Consider the following 16,487-nt stretch of genomic DNA (forward strand, 5'->3'; position numbering starts at 1 on the left):
GCGCCTCTCTGAGCCCAACCAAGGCTATGCTCGATTTCTATCAAAGTGCAACCTCCCCCTTGACTTACCACCTGCGCAAGGAACAATACACACACTGCATACTTTAGTTATTATGGAGTCGGACAAACATTATGATACAGTGATGAAATGGGGAAACCATACAACAAGGAAAATTTCCTTTGAGGCCTGTGGTCTTGACCGTTTCTCGGAGTTGAAACTACCTTCCTCTCCCCAGGCCCTGCACCGAGAAGAGTTCATCTTTCAAAATTATCCGGCATAGAGCAGCTGCAGCTGTCGACCTCCAGCTCTTCACCTTAGACTTCAAAATAAATGTTTTAAAGGAAGTGGTGCAGCTGAGACAAACCATCTACTGTGCCCTGCCTTCCCTTCAGTGAGGCACTTAAGATACTTTCTTAAGGGCATGGGTCAAACCTTGTTCCACCCCCATTCACTTGCTAAATTGCTAGACTCCACCGTCCTGCTCCGGGTGACCATGCATTTTTGTCTTTGCACTCCCCTCCACAGAGTTTAGTGGCGCCAGTGTATACTGGTTGGATGAATTTGAATACTTTTCCGACTACTTCTTTTACTATCGGGAGACAAAACAAGTTAAAAACTTTTGGGAAGAGGGTGTTTTCTTTCACCAGCTTGGTCCTTGGATCCATGAAAGCCAGTTGCCTGCTGGACATTAATTCCCACGCTCTTTGGGATTCAGTGGCAAAAGTCCTACCTGATCTGGCTCTGACCTAAGTCATAGAGGACGGTTATGACCGAGATCACAACTCGCTTTGCTTTGGATACTAGTGATTTCATCTGTAGAGCCATTGGTACCAACATCATTCGCCGTCATGCCTGGATGCAGTTGGCTGGTTTTTCAGAGTATGTCCATTTGTCCCTCATGCCCTTGAGAGAACTCATCAGTTTTTTGGGGGAGAAAAGGGCGGAGTCAAAGAAAGCAGAGCATTAGCAAGCTCTCTGGGCTTGTCTACTCCTGACTTGCCAGCCGCATCAGCCTTAGTGTTCCTTTCACTGCTTGGACAATGAAACCCCATATTGTCTGTCAGTTTGGCCACAGCAAGGTATCCAGCAGTATTGTGACAGCCCTTGAGCGTCATCTTGGCAACCAGGCGTCCCTCAACCAAATCTATATACGCCTGCCGTTGGGCAAGTTTGTGGTCTGGTGTGCTTCCAAGCAGAATGACCACTTCATGCTAAACTGTCCTAAGTGGTGGTGTACTTGTTGTCCCTAGCCCAGCAAGGACACTCATTGGGCACTGTGAAAGGAGATTTGTCAGCTCTTTCAGCCATTGTGCAGTTGCCAGACCCACACTCTTTGGTTAAATTGCCAATAGTGATGCTTTTCCTTAGAGGCTTGCAGTATATGTTTTCCCCCATCTTTGTTTATTATGCCTCAGTGGGATTTTAACTTTGTTCTTACATTCCTCACGTGTGCTCCCTTTGAACCACTTCACAGCTGTCTTACCTTCGAAACAGTATTTCTCGTAGCCTTAACATCAACACGGCACGTAAGCAAGCGACAAGCCTTCTCTATAAACCCACCTTATATCGCCTTCTATACAGATAAGTTGGTTCTCCATACATAATTCTTTCTTCCGAAGGTTCTCATTTCATGTCAAGCAGTACATGACCATTCTACCATTTTTTCTCCACCACACCCATTTATGGGGGAAGAGAGACTCCATCAATTGGATCTGCAAAGAGCCCTTTGTTTCTATATTGATCGTACCAGAGAACATTGGGTGAATGATCAACACTTTATCAAGTGTGCTGGAGCAAAGAAAGGAAAAGCTGTGCTGAAGAGGGCCATCTCATACTCAGAGCTGTGCTCTGCATTAAGATCTGCTACGCACTGGCCAAAAAGCAGGCCTTACGGGCTCACTCCACCAGAGCCAACTCTGCGACACCTGTGTTGGGACATGGGGTGCCTGGCTTGGGCATTTGCCAGGCAGCGACCTGGGCATCCCTACAAACTTTACGAAGCACTATTGTCTGGACAATCAGGTCAGTTAAAAAGGGTACTTTGCCCAATTAGTCCTTTAGGACACATTGCTTTTGAGTCAGTTCACAGACCCTCCACCCTAGCTGAACTGCTTTGGCATCTATTCAAAATCTGAGGAGTCTGGGGTTAGAAGTCTCCATCAGTAGAGCAACTTACTTACCACCATAAGGATTACATACACTTTTAATAGAATGGTGCAAGTACTTGTAAGTCATGTGTACTTAAAACGAGTAAAGAAACCTTTTTAGGTCTCTTCTCAGACCGTGCATGTGCTGTCACTTGCAAGTATTTGTTAGCTTAAAGGGGGATCTTAGAGCTTGTCCCTTGCTTACCATTCATTGGCTTTTTTTGTAACTCTTATTTGCTGGGTCCTGTTTGGTCAGCATGTGCCTGCTCGCTTCCTCTTCATGTGTTTCTCCATTCACAATACCATGGCCCAAAAACATCCTACAGCGTTATGCTCAGTGTCTGGCTGGCAGTGAGTTCCAGAGCACAACAGCTTGCACTGACAAAGCTGTGCATCCAACGGATTTCTTATGGGAAGGTGTTATGATATAAAGTAGAAGCCTGGAGCGCAATGTCCTTTTTTGTTTGTATTGCATGAACGTAACCGGTAGGTATAACATTCCTTTTCCTTGTTCGGCTTTGTGGACAATGCAGCATGCCTTGAGCTTTACCCTTCTAGCTATAGGTAGCCAGTGAAGTGATTGCAAGGCCGGAGACGTGTTCTGTTGGTTGAAGGTGGAGAAGTCCTTCACAAGCATTTTGGATTTGTTGTATTTTGTGTATGATGAATGCGGGTGCGCAAAGGTATGAACATTTGGCTCAGACAAGTTTGGAGAGTGAGTGCGAGAGTGGCTTACAGTTTTGTTTGGTGTTCAAGGTTTGGGACGTTGCAAATGTGTTTTTTCATTGTAGAAGGCTCTCTTAGTGACATTAGCATGTGGTAGCATGGGTAAGTCAGAATCTATGGTTACCCCTAAGTTTTGGACTTTTGTTGATATTGTTGGAGGGACCTCCAGTTCCTTAAGCTATATGGCACTAGGCTGGTATTTTTGCCATTGTCTGCAGGTCATGATCTCTGCCTTCGTTATTAAGTTTTAGATGGAAATTCATAATCTACTTGTTTAAGGCAGTCATCGAGATTTGAATTGTGGAGGTCTGCCAGGATATCCATTTTTAAAATGATTTGGGTGTCATCTGCTTATTTGTAACAGGCGAGGTAGCATGATTTTAACAGGTTTACTGAGGGGGTTAGGTAGATGTTGAATCATAGAGGAGATGTGATTGATCCCTGAGGGACAGCTCAGTGTTGTATGCAAGCAGCTGATGTGAAAGGTGGTAGGTAAGCTACACTTTCACTCTGAGGTAAGAAACCATCCATCTTAGAAAATTATAAAATTGTCTTTTTAGTAGTGTGTTGTCGTGAACTCTGTCAACCGAAGCTAATAAATTCTGAAGCAATAGGGTTGCCACTTCTTTCTTGTCCACTGTGAGTTTGAGATAATCTCCAATGGATATGATTGCTTACTCTGTCTCAGCCTGGCCTGAATCAATAATAATGGTCTGACATTAAGCCATTATGTTCTGTAAGGCTTGAGAGTTGAGCAAACAATGGTATTTAAGATATTTATCTTTAGAATGGTCCATTTGATATAGGCCTATAGTTTACTTCGTCGTATGGGTTGAGTGGTCTAACATGAGAGTTTTTTTTTTTAGCTCGGATAGCAACAAACATAGTTTCAATGACTTGTTCAGTATGCATCTGTGCACCTCCTGTGCTCAGGTTGTGCAAAGGATATCTTTGAATATGTTTGGAGGTGCTGGTTCTGGCTACTGTGATATTGAGGAAATCTTTTTGTGAGGGTATTGAAAGTATGCATTTTTATTTTTATTTGTTTTTTTTTTTTTTTTTTTTATGCAAGAAGCAGAAAATGAACAGAGACCTGAACGATAAACAAAACAATACAATCAACATCAGAGAGAAAAAGAATGCGGGCTGAATACATAAGCAAATCAAGAAATAGCATCCAAAAATACGAACTAATCTTTTGCCAAGATTTACATACAAAGAAGCAAGTAGAGGTACAATCCTTTATATCCAATCAGTTATGGGGGCCCAGATTTGTAACCCTCTTATCCTCTTGCAAGTATTCTTAGTGTTAAGTATAGCCACTTCAATATTATACATGGATAATAACTGTGCCCTCCATGAAGAAAATAACGGGGGATCAGGGGATATCCAGTCCTTGGTGATACAGGCACGTAGGACAGCCATACATATAAAAAGAAATGCAACATGTGCTTTAGGTCTATCTTGAACATTAGAATCGATGCCTAACATCACCATCTCTGCTGAGATACTTATCGGGGAACCAAGTATCTCTATCAGAAATTGCTTGATAGACTGTTGCAGAACTGAAAGATTAGGACATAAAAAAAACATATGCTGGGCGTCTGCAGCATAACAGCCACATCTGCTACAGCTAGCTCCAGCGCCGGTACACCATTGGGAAACGCTGATGCCACTGCCACATGCATTCTATTGATTGCGCACTGATTGCTTTTTGCACATTGATTTTAGCACCGTCTTTTTAACATTGAAAATGAGTGATTTTTAAACGCTTTGTTCTTTACCTGCTATTCCCCGGTCCATCGCTGCTGGTGCAGTTTGTGTGGAGGGAATCGGCGCAGGGTCCTAATTAGTAGCGGCCATTACCGGAGTCAGCGTTCTAGCGGCTCCAAGAAGGGTCAAGGGTGAAGGGGAGGGTATATTAAGGCAGGCGAGAGCGGACGCGCCGAAGGCGCGCTTATGGCAAGCCCGTCTGCGCCCTTCCGCGCTCGTGCCGCGCTCAGCGCCAGCCATTTTGCCCGTTTCTTTAACAACATCACCCTTGAAACTTTGCTACTCTAGAGATGAGATCTTGAGGTTGCAATTGCCTTCATATCTATGCCCTGGGCCCAAACTTGGGGTTCTCGGGGGTTCTTATGATAAGGGGCAGCCATTGTTGCCCGCATTGCGGCTTGACATTGACAAATTTAAAATGTTCTACTAGCTCCCTTAGTTATCCCTTAGCCTTAGTAAGAAGGACGCCTCAGTCGTCAGACCTGGGACAAACCTCGTCTGGCGAAGCCCTACATGATCCCAGTTTTCTGCCGAAATTATCCAGTGTCCTTTTAAATGCAAGATCAATGATCAAACATAAGTTTGAATTAAACAAATTCATTTGTTCTTTTTCTTTTGACCTGATCTTTGTTGTTGAAACCTGGGCGGATGAAGCGTTTGGTCCAGAATTGGAAAAAGGGGAGGTGGTTTAGCGATTATTTTTAAACAGCAATTTAGAGCCTCCTTCAATGATTCCTTTGATGATTCGGAGGCGGAGATCCTTGCCTTCAAAATCGCTATTTGCCCCACCTACTCTTTCAGCGGACTATTAATTTATAGGCCTCCTGGACCGCGTTCTAAATTCCTAAATACCCTGTGAGAACTTCTTGAAGCCAAGGTTTTGACTCAAGATTTTACTATCCTAAGGGACTTAAATTATCATTTAGATAATATGGAAGATTAAGACTCTCTTGCCTTGCTGGACCCAATGTCAGGGGCAAGCATGGTACAAAAAGTACAAGGTAAAAACTGCATCCAATAGGTGACCAGCTAAATGAGTAGACCTGACTCCTCCCGGCTTGAATTTCGGGAGCTTTTGAGTCTTCACTGGTCTGACCATCAGGCTGTATCCTTTACCCACTTACAACCTACTGAATCTAGGGGACATAAGAGTAGGATTGCCCCTAGTTGTTACACCTGGAACCAATTGGACAAGGAGCTGTTTCTTTCCCACTTAACTTCTACCCTACCTTTAGGGGCTGATGACGCTGAATCTGCATCACTGCAATTTCATGATTGGTTAAAAAATGCGGTACATATAGCAGTCCCCCTAAAAAAGTGCAAGAATTGCAGACTCTGACCTACTGAACCTTGGTTCTCGGAAGACATCAGAACCTCTAGAAGACATTGTCGTGCAGCGGAGAGGTGCTGGCATAAATTTTATAAAGACTGCGACAAAGAACCTTATAAAAAAATGTGTGATTGAATATAAAGTCCTGATTAAACATGCTAAAATAGATTATTTTACAGAAAGGATTACTCGGACAAAGAATAATTCAAAGGAACTCTTTGCCACGGTGCTTAAGTTAAGTAATGCCCCAATTATCGAAGATAACTCAATAGGTCAGCAGTTCTGTAATGAACTGGCTTTAGCATTTCGTAAGAAAGTATCCGATATCTTCGATACCTTTTCTAGTCAAGGTCCTTTAAATTTACAAAAATCCGACACAGACCTAACTGTCTTATTGCCCCTTCCCTCTCGAGGCCTTAATCATACTGAAACTGGCCCTATTTTTAATGAGCTTCCCACACTATCAACCGAGCAAACTTATAACCTGCTAGCTATGATAAAATCTGGTTCCCCCCTGGATCCCTGTCCTGCCAGGGTGATTGGCATAGTTGCAGAATTGATATCACAGCAACTTACTCCAGTTTTGAATCTGGCTGTGGAACATGGTGTGTTTCCTTTAGCCTGGAAACAGACCTCGATCCTACCACTTTTTAAAAAAATCAATCTGGATAAAGCAGAGACAGGTAATTATCGTCCTATTGCTCGCCTCCCCCTACCGGCTAAGGCTTTGGAAAAACACATGAATTCTCACCTCTCCCTCCATCTTGAGAAAAATCGTAAACTAGATCCCTCTCAATTCGGATTTAGAACATCTCACAGTAATGAGCTGGCTCTCATTACTGCTATTGAGGATGTTAGGAAGGCGGTCGACTCAGGAGGTACTGCTGTATTGATTCTCCTTGATTTGTCGGCAGCCTTCGACACGGTGGATCATGTTCTTCTTTCCTATCGTCTTCAAGCAGCAGGTGTTGGAGGCACTGCTCTTGCTCTGCTGATTTCCTTTTTGACCCACAGGCATCAGTACGATGAAGTGGGAGGGTTTAAGTCGGAAGAGTTTAGACTTCCTTGTGGGGTTCCTCCGGGCTCTTCCCTGAGCCCTACTCTTTTTAATGTTTATGTAGCCCCCCTTGCTAACTTAATAAGAAGTCATGGTTTTAATTTAGTTTCCTACGCTGACGATACACAGATCATTGTCTGTCTCCAGTAATATTTCTGAGTCAGCTTCTAATTTTCAAAAATGTATGAGTGATGTCAGCAGTTGGATGGATACTAATTGTTTAAAGCTTAACTCTAATAAGACTGAGGTACTAATTTTCGGAAAGGACGCCTCAATGTGGTCTGCTGACTGGTGGCCTGCTGAGCTTGGTCCCACCCCACTAGTAAAAGCTAAAAACCTTGGTGTCATCATTGATTCCTCTCTTGCTTTCTCTCAACACATAAACATGTTGACATCCTCTACTTATTACACCCTTCGTATTCTTCAAAAAGTGTTTCCTTTTATTCCAGTTGATCAACAAAGAACAGTGATGGCAGCGCTGGTCATGTCCAAGTTGGATTACTTTAATGGGCTGTTGGTGGCAGCTTGCAAATCTGTGACTGCTAAGTTACAGGTTCTCTAAAATGCAGCGGCCCACCTTTTGTTCGGACTCTCCCGTTTTTCTTCTGCAAAACATGCCTTAAATGAATTACATTGACTGCCTATTATAAAGCGTATCCGCTTTAAAGCCCTGTGCATCGCCTTCAAGGCTTTACACGGTACTGGCCCGGAGTCTTTGCAGAATCTTTTTCAATGGTATCTACCCTCTAGGACGCTTCGTTCCTCATTGGCCAATAATGTCAAGATTCCCAACTACCGCCTACAGAGATGGGGAGGGAAAAGCTTTCATCTCATTACGGGCAGGTGGTGGAATGCACTTCCCATTCATCTGAAATCAGCTCAAGATCTTTTGCTTTTTAGAAAAGATTTAAAAACTTGGCTCTTTACCATCTAATCTTCTGTGCTCTTTCTTATGTGGCAGTTGTGATTTGTTTCCGCCAGGTTAGCGCCTAGACGCCTTTGGGTTGTAGTGCGCTATATAAATAAATAAATAAAATGTAATAACTTTCCTGTGAGAATAATACAAATCATACAAAACCATGTAATGCTGTGCCCGCATCCTACCTGAAATCAAAACTTCGTTAGCCAGCATAATAGAGGGATGAAGATCGATTGACCCTGAGTTTAAGTTGGTTCGCCATTTATCCTGACATTGGTCTAAATCATCTGGCAGTAGCTGTATTAGCTTTGAATAAAAAAAAACAATGGACATCCCCTTTTCCCATCCCCTCTATCAAGGGAATTTTCATGAACCGAGAATTATATTGCCCAAGTGACGCATAGTAGCTACGAATTTGTAAAAATTTTAAGAAAATCCTTTTTTTTGCACACCATATTTACTTTGTATCTCAGTAAAAGACAGAGGTTGGTCATCTAGAAACAAATCCCCTAAACTCCTAATACCTATCTGACGCCAATTCCTGGTAATTAAATCTCGAAAAACGATAGGGAGAAGACCAACTGAGTCAAAAGGAGTATATCGATTTATTGGGGGAAGCCCTAAATGACGCTTGATTAGTCTCCAGGTCAAGAAAGCAGAGATCAGCACTTTAAACTTAGTTTTTTATAATAACTAGGTTCTAGAATTTTAAGGAAACAACTGTTGACCTCTTCGCAAATAGCACATTTATAAATTGATGGGCTGTGACAGGGCAATAGTTTAGTTTTTTCACCTACAACTAAGGGAAAGATAAATTGCAAAACCGATGCCCAATAATAAAATAAGGGATACCCCATCCCCCGATGACTCTTGGAAGTGCCATTCTTTTAAGAGCGTTTCTATGTACCCCCACAAAAATCTGGAGGAAATATTTTCAAGTCTTTTGAAGCAACTGAAAGGAAATTCTAAAGGGATAGTTCTAAATAAATAAAGAAATTTGGGGAGGACCATCATTTTTAAGTCGTTTGCTCTGCTGTATAATGATAAATGAAGATGATTAAGTCGCTCTAAGGTGGAATTCACTTTATCTAAAAATGGGAATCTTATTAACTGGTGATGTGATTTTGATCCCTAAATATGTTGCCTCTGTTGCAATTGGAATATCACTCTGGGGATCAACCCCGACGTACAGAATCTGAGTCTTATTCATGTTTAACTTATAGCCTAAAAATTGGCCAAACTGTCCGGCAAGGTTTTCTATGGTTGCTAAAGCCAGCGGAAGATCTGTAGTTATGACAACAATGTCATCTGCATAGGCGAGGGCCCTATATTCCACATCACCTATGTTTACTGGTTTAATCAACATACACTCAGTTATTTTGGCCAAAAAAAGTCAATATATAATGCAAATAATATAGGTGACGTAGGACAGCCTTGTCTAGTACCACGTAGGATGGGAAAAAAATCGGAATCTCTACCAGCTAAACGAATTGCTGCCTTAGGGGCCAGATAAAGAGTTCTGATTGCCTGAGAAATTCCTGGTCCAAACCCCTTCAGACGTAGTACCTCCCAAATATAAGGCCAGGCAACTCTGTTGAACGCCTTTTCGGCATCCAACAGGGTAACACCTATAGGGGTTTTGGTGGCCTCGGCCCAGTCCATCAAAGCAATGACTCGCCGCACATGATCTGTCGTATCGCGGCCTGGAATAAAACCGTGTTGTAAATGTGATACCATGGAAGAAATAATTAATGAAAGTCGCGTGGCTAAGATTTTTTAATAAAGCTTACTATCGGCATTAATAAGTGAAATTGGCCGATACGAAGATGGAGATAGAGGGGTTTATCCTTTTTTAGAAACATAGTAATTATAGATTTCTGCCAGAAAGCCGGTGGTAGACCTCTTTGTGCAGTTACACAAACTATCCGCAGTTGTTCCTTCAGGAGTGAAAAAAAGTACGAAAAAATTCCAAAGGGATCCCGTCAGGATCAACCGCTTTCCCTAAAGCTAGGGAAGAGAGCTCAGCCTCAAGTTCTTGTAATGTAAAATCATCCTCTAGGGATGCACTCTGCATATGGGAAAGTGTAGGAAATTCCTGATCACCCAAAAATTCAGCAAGCTGATCTACCGTATCCAAAGAGCCCTCGTTTGAATATAGAACTCCTTGAATGTACACAAGATTTTTTCCGGATTAGTATGTATCACACCCATTGAATCTTGTATCGCAACTACTTTCCTAGCCACTGCCTTCTGCCTTGGCCTTTTAGCTAATAGTCGTCCCGAATTCTCACCCACCTCATACATATCAGCACGATAGATAGCTATTTGGGCAGCGAATTTATCAGCGAAACATTCGTATATTTTCATTTTTTGGATGGCAAGATCTCGAACCCTCTGTTCATAGGCATGATTGGTGCTATCTATTTGCATTAATCCAATCTCAAAGTCCCACAGTTTGACCAATTCTTTATCCTGTTTGGCCCTAATCTTGCACTGCTTCATATTAGAAAAGCTGAGTGTTTCTCCACGAACTCCCGCTTTGAAAGCGTCCCAAACTATACCAACTGAGGCAGAGCCAGCATTAAACTTAAAGAACTCGGGTATTCAATTGGCCATATGTTGTAAATAAGCATGATCCAGCAGTAGCTGACGCTCAAAAGTCCACAAACTCATAATTGGACGAAAGACTGTATCTATGACTAATTCAAGAATAATAGGAATGTGATCGGATATAATTTTGGGAAAAATATCAATTTTTGAATTGGTTAATAATTCTAGGGGGGCAGAAAAATAGTCAATACGAACATACTTTTGGTGTGGCGCTGAAAAGAATGTTTAGCCGGAGACTCCAGATTTTTTGAGCCACCAGGCATTCACTAGCCCAAACTCATTGATAATACCCCGAGTAGCTCTAAAGGTCTTATGCTTTCTACCAGCGTAACAACGGTCATTGCGAATATCAAAATCCGCAAGTAAATGCAGGTTGAAGTCACCACAGAAAACGAGCGGTGAGGACCAAGAAGCCAATTCTATACTGATATCATTTAACATATCTGCATCATCCAAATTCGGTCCGTATAAGGAACAGATGGTAATTGGAGAGTTATTAACCTTAAGTTCAACAATGACCCAACGCCCATGTTGGTCTGCTTTTGCACGTTTACACTCCCCCCAACCATATTTTTTTTAAATGGCCACCCCTCTAGTTGTTGATCCCTGTCGTGTACATGCCAAAACTTCAAAACCCAAATCCTTCAAACAAGCCCTGCTATTCCACACTATATGTGTCTCTTGAATATATAGAAGCTGAACCCCCATAGTTTTAAGAATCTGTGCCATAACCCCCCTTTTCTTTCTATTGTTCAACCCGCAAACATTCCACGAACAAATAGAAAATGTATTGATTGTCATACAAGAGAAGACATGTAGGTGACACTAAACATTTATTATTGCACCACTGCAGTTGCACCTTCATATAGCCCGATCTCACACCTCTGTTCTTTCTGCTCCTTGCCCCAAACCCCAATCCCTCCCCCACCCAAAAACCCTTCCACCCCCGACCTCCCACCCCCCTCCCCACAACCCATCATACCCAACCCTGTGAGGCAAAGGGACCAAGGGGTCCCTGTATGTGATAGGAAGAAAGGAATAAGCGCTCCCCAACCCACCTCATCTCCCCTGCACTATTTAAAGATCCTAAAAAAGACTTTATCAAACACAGGAAAGACACGTCATGTGTGAACCAAGCGAGGGGAAAAAAAAAAGGAGAAAAAAAGAGTTTTTAGTTAAAGGTTAAAGAGTCTCTAAGAATTCCTTTGCCTTAATCTGAGATGTAAAGAACATTGTTTTATCCCTGGAGATAATCTTAAGCTTCGCAGGATTTAGTAAAAATGCTTGTGCCCCTTTACTTTGGAAGGTGGGAATAAGTTGGCGCAGATGCCATCTTAGTTGTACCGTGGCTTGACAATAGTCAGGCCGGACAAAAAACTCACATCCTTTAGCCTTACGTTTGCGGTCGGGGCGAGCCAGATCATATAATTGCTCACGTAAAATGAAATTGTTAAGACAAATCAAAATTGCCCTCGGTTTAACATCGGCTCCCCTAGACCCAGCACGAATCTGAAAAGGAAATCTATGGACCCGTTGGAGCTTCCATTCCAATTTCCACTCTTTTAACTCAGGAAAGGCTTCCATACATAACTCTATAACAAATTGACGTATGTCTTTTCCCTCCAGGCCCTCGGGAACCCCTAATATTCGAAGATTATTTCTCCTTGCCCTGTTTTCGATATCAATCAGTTTTCAGTTAATATCGTCCCGAACTGAATGCAGGACAGAAACATCAGCCTTACAGACAGAAAAGTCATCCTCTATTGTAGAGATTCTACCTTCAGCCTCGGCCACTCTAATTGAAAGTTCGGCATTTGTTTTCACGATGCGGCGCACTGAGTTCTGGAGCTTTTGTACTGCCCCATGAATGCGAAGGTTCTCCGCCTTTGTCTCCTCCCGATGGATCATGATCGCCTGGTAAATTGTGGAGAGAGTGATACCACTATCGGCTGCATCAGGAGGAAATCTATGACCCTCTGCGTCCCCATTCACATCAGAGCCAAGCACTACAGACCCAGGATCTACTGAAGGAAAGCCATTATCCAAGGGGCTTTGTGTCAATTGAGTGTTATGAGACTCCTGCACAGTTACTACAGTGTTGTCGCCCGCTGGTGAAGTTGAAAGATTTTCCTCTTCCTCCATCAAAGCAGAGCTCGCTAGACTTCCATCATCTGCCCAGTCAAGATCGAGGTCTAGACTGCCAGCCTCCCCCCCCTAATACCTCTGAGACATCTGACATAGAGTAAAACTTCCCTCCAGAGTCACAAGCATCTAAGTCATTCAATGTTTCCTTTTCCACTGAAGGATTCACCACATCAGACACATCAGATCCAACAGTCGTATTAGAGGTGACGTAGGACAGCCTTGTCTAGTGCCACGGGGGTAGACTCAGACAGGATGAGGCCAGGGGCATTATTGACCAGAGATTGCCGAATACTTCCCACGAGCGTATCAAGCGTGGTATTTGGCGGGATATTAGGCAGCTCAGCTACTGGCACCCGCTCACTCACTTCCTCTCGTACCAAGTTTTTTTTCTTTTTGAAAATGGATGGTATTATTACCTTTTGGACTTGCGTAGAAGGGCTAGAATCAGCTGCCCCTGCAGATCCGGAATGATTCCCATTTTTGTTAGGCCCTTTATCTCCATTTTTTGATCGGTCCTCCTTTCTCCCATTATGCGAATTACCAATGGTGTCCCTACCTTTAGAACCAGTTGAGCCCTGCGCAGTAGGGAGACTTGAAGCCGGTGTATTCGCGCAGCCGCCGCCCTTGTAGTTGCGCCTTTTGGCGCTGTGTTAGTGCCAGTATTCTTGGGTCTCATTATGCGTGTGGCACCACTCTGCTCCAGGTTTTGCCCAAAGCCCTCCACGTGCTCTCTGGTAGGAGAAACTCCCCTCTGCTGAATCGCGTGGTTCTGTGTGCTAAGTATACGCTGTTTGCGGCGCTGAGCGGTGGAAAAATCGCTCCTATGGCAATTCTTTATTTGTACTGCACCGGTACTAATTTCTCTGCCAAGTTTACCGGACAAGCAAGGCACAAGGCAGAGACGCCGCATACTGACAGTAAACAGCAACTGGAGACTGCGTCTCTGAAAGGCAGCTCTGCAGAGGGTAAAAACGCTTAGCAGAGTAAAGAAATCCGTTAAGGTTGCCTTGTCCACCAATGACAAGCCCGCCCCAGTCCAGCCGCGGCGTTGCGAAGGTGAGAGAGAGGTAAAAAATGCCAAGGGATCCGAACCTTTTCCCGAGAGAGAAGGTTTCTTCTTCAACGCGCCGTGTTCACGAGCCGTCCGGTATGCTATTCATCCTAAAAATGATCGCGTGTCTCATGAAGGCAGGGGTTAAGAGATGGGTAGCGACAGGAGAGCACCTACAGTCGGACTCGCTTGGACACAGCAGTGTCCGCCATCTTGCCTCCCACCGAAAGTATGCATTCATGGATGTTTTCTTTTCTCTTTCTATGGTAGTTTGGTCATGTATTGTGTAGCTTTGTTTGCATTTTCTGGAAAGTAATTTTCAGTGTGTTTAATTTTTGTGATAAATTAATTTGCTATTTTATCAGGAAAGTCTTGAGTGTGGTGTTTGTTTGTCTTTGCACTCTGGATTGTAGGTTTCTGCTAGAATATTGTAGATTCCTTTAGAAGAGCAGTCTTCTTCATCCAAGCCTCTGGAGTAATGGTGTCTTTTTGTGGTTCTGTATGTCCTCTGTGGGCTCTGTTACAGTAGTGTAAGGTGTTTTTGTTGTTTTTTTTCCTCTTTATTTTCTCCATGTGCATTGTAGTAACGGTGAGTTGCATCTTAATTCTTTTGATGTTCTCATTGCTCCATGTGGTGTTCATTTTGTGGCCCAGCCTGGATGTAGTTGTCATTGGTATCTGGTGTCCATTGCAGTACAGATTCAGGTGTAGAATGTGTGTGTATCTTTTGGTTGCACGTTTATTTGGGTTCTTTCAAGATGCAAGCTATTTGTGGATGTCTAATTTTTTCCGTTGTCTGTACGAGTATTATTTTGCTGCTCGTTTTGGTGTTTTTGAAGAATTGTCGTTAATATGTGTGTTGAACATGGTAGTGATAATGTTATGGTCTCCTCAGTCTATGGTTGGGTTGTTTGTAGCTGTGGCTTGTGCAACTATGACATGTGTCCTGCAGAGTGATGAGTTGGGTCAGAAACTATTTATTTTTAGTTTGAAGGCTTCAAGATTGGTTGGATGTGATACCTGTGGTTGTTGTCAAACCCTATGTTGTAGTCTTCTAGAATGTCTAGGTTGGGATGGATGTTGGGTACTGTATCTAAATAAGGCATCGTTAAAGTTGGCATTCACAGTCTTCACGGAGCCATGCTTCTGTAATTAAGGTGGGGTCTGTTATCATTGCAGAGCGTAGGTCAAAAATGTCGAAGCAATTTTTGTTAATGGATCTTGCTTTAAAGAGTAAGCCTTTTAGTTTTTGTTTGTTTCTTTGTTCATGTCCTGGAGCTTTGAGGGCGATGTGTGTTGTAGTATGGGTGGAGAAGCAGGGGCATAGGTTATTTTGGTGTAGCTGGTTTGGGGATGGCTTTCTGGTTGCAGTTTGTGGAGAAGGTGGAAGGGAGGTTGGATGGGTAGAGAAATCGGAGGTCTGAAACATGTTTGTGTGTAGAAGGGATTTTTGTGGCAGCCAGAGGTTTGTCTGGTGGTTTGAGTGACATGTAGGAGCCCTTGTGGGAATGTACCATTATGGAACATAGTCATAATATGTTTGCTCCTTCCCTTGATTTTTTTATTTCCTTTTTGCAACTGACGTGTTTGTAAGTTCTTGGGGTTGTGGTTTTAGAGTTGGTGTGTTTTTGTAGCAGGTTGAGTGGTGTTGGTTTTGTTCTTGAAGATGTTTTAATGGTTAATAGGGTTGGTTTACTACTAGTAGTTCAGATGTGGGTTGTGCATTCAGTAAAGGTAGTATTTAGGGAGTAGAAACTGATAAAGGTTTTGTTAATGAATGGTTGCTCACTGAAGTTCTTATGTTAGAGATTGAATGTTTCTGGCCCTAACAGGCAACACTGTTCACACTTTACCTGGATGCCCTGAGCCATAGGTGTGTATGGCCCCAGAGATCATGTGACCTGACCAAATGTATATATACAATTTTGCATGGCGTATACTTCAAAACACCTATGTACGGAATTCTTTGTACACCAGTAAAAAGCTTTTGCTATCTTCTCTCCTGAACAGATTCCACTAGAATGAGCTCATAGCAAAGTCCACCTCCGAGGTAGTTAATCAGGCCAGGCGAATATAAAAACTCCCTTAATATCTTTCTTCCTTATCGTCCCAATACATCATTGCAACTCAATTTGTTTATTGGAGACTCCTCCACAGGAAAAAGGGGACTTGTTTCGATCTTGACAATTAACGGCCTCCTCGAACAGAAGTGAAAGAACAGACAAGACATGTCTTATAGAAACATACAAATAAATGTGCAGATTGTTAACTGGGGCATTTCCTGCCTTATATAGTCTGTCAAAATTGTCTTTTGGTGAGAAAAAATTTGAAGAGTATGAAAAAGGATTTATTGCATTAGTAAATGTATTAATTTTTATATTTATTGGCTCATATGTTTATATTATGATATTCGTGTGAGTTATACTAATATTATTTATGAGGTGGCAGTAATATTCGTTTTGCGTTTTTGTTCCCTGGTTCTGCCACTCTACTATATGTGTTCAGGGGCCCTCTTTTGTTTGGCAGAAGTAAAACTTCTTCAAGGGTTGGGGAAAAAAGTAGTCGGAGGAAAAGTGAGCTTGTAAACGCTCAACAGATATATGCATGAGCAAATCTACACCTGCATGTATGCTCATGCTAAAAAGCAGTTCACAAATATTTTCTAGGAGTACGATTTCCTGGCCTACTTATATAAATTCACGAAAGGCTTAAATCCGCACTAATGAAAG

The 16,487-nt window shown here is 42.7% G+C and overlaps 1 protein-coding gene across 2 annotated transcripts in view; it reads left to right on the forward strand.

Annotated features, from left to right (window-relative positions):
- The window catches only part of AHSA1 (activator of HSP90 ATPase activity 1), a 132,636-nt gene that overhangs the window by 81,193 nt on the left and 34,956 nt on the right, over window positions 1-16,487 (forward strand). The gene's annotated exons all lie outside the window — the stretch shown is intronic.

This window comes from Lissotriton helveticus, chromosome 9, assembly GCF_964261635.1.
Source record: "Lissotriton helveticus chromosome 9, aLisHel1.1, whole genome shotgun sequence".
In the NCBI taxonomy this organism is placed as follows: Eukaryota; Metazoa; Chordata; class Amphibia; order Caudata; family Salamandridae; genus Lissotriton; species Lissotriton helveticus.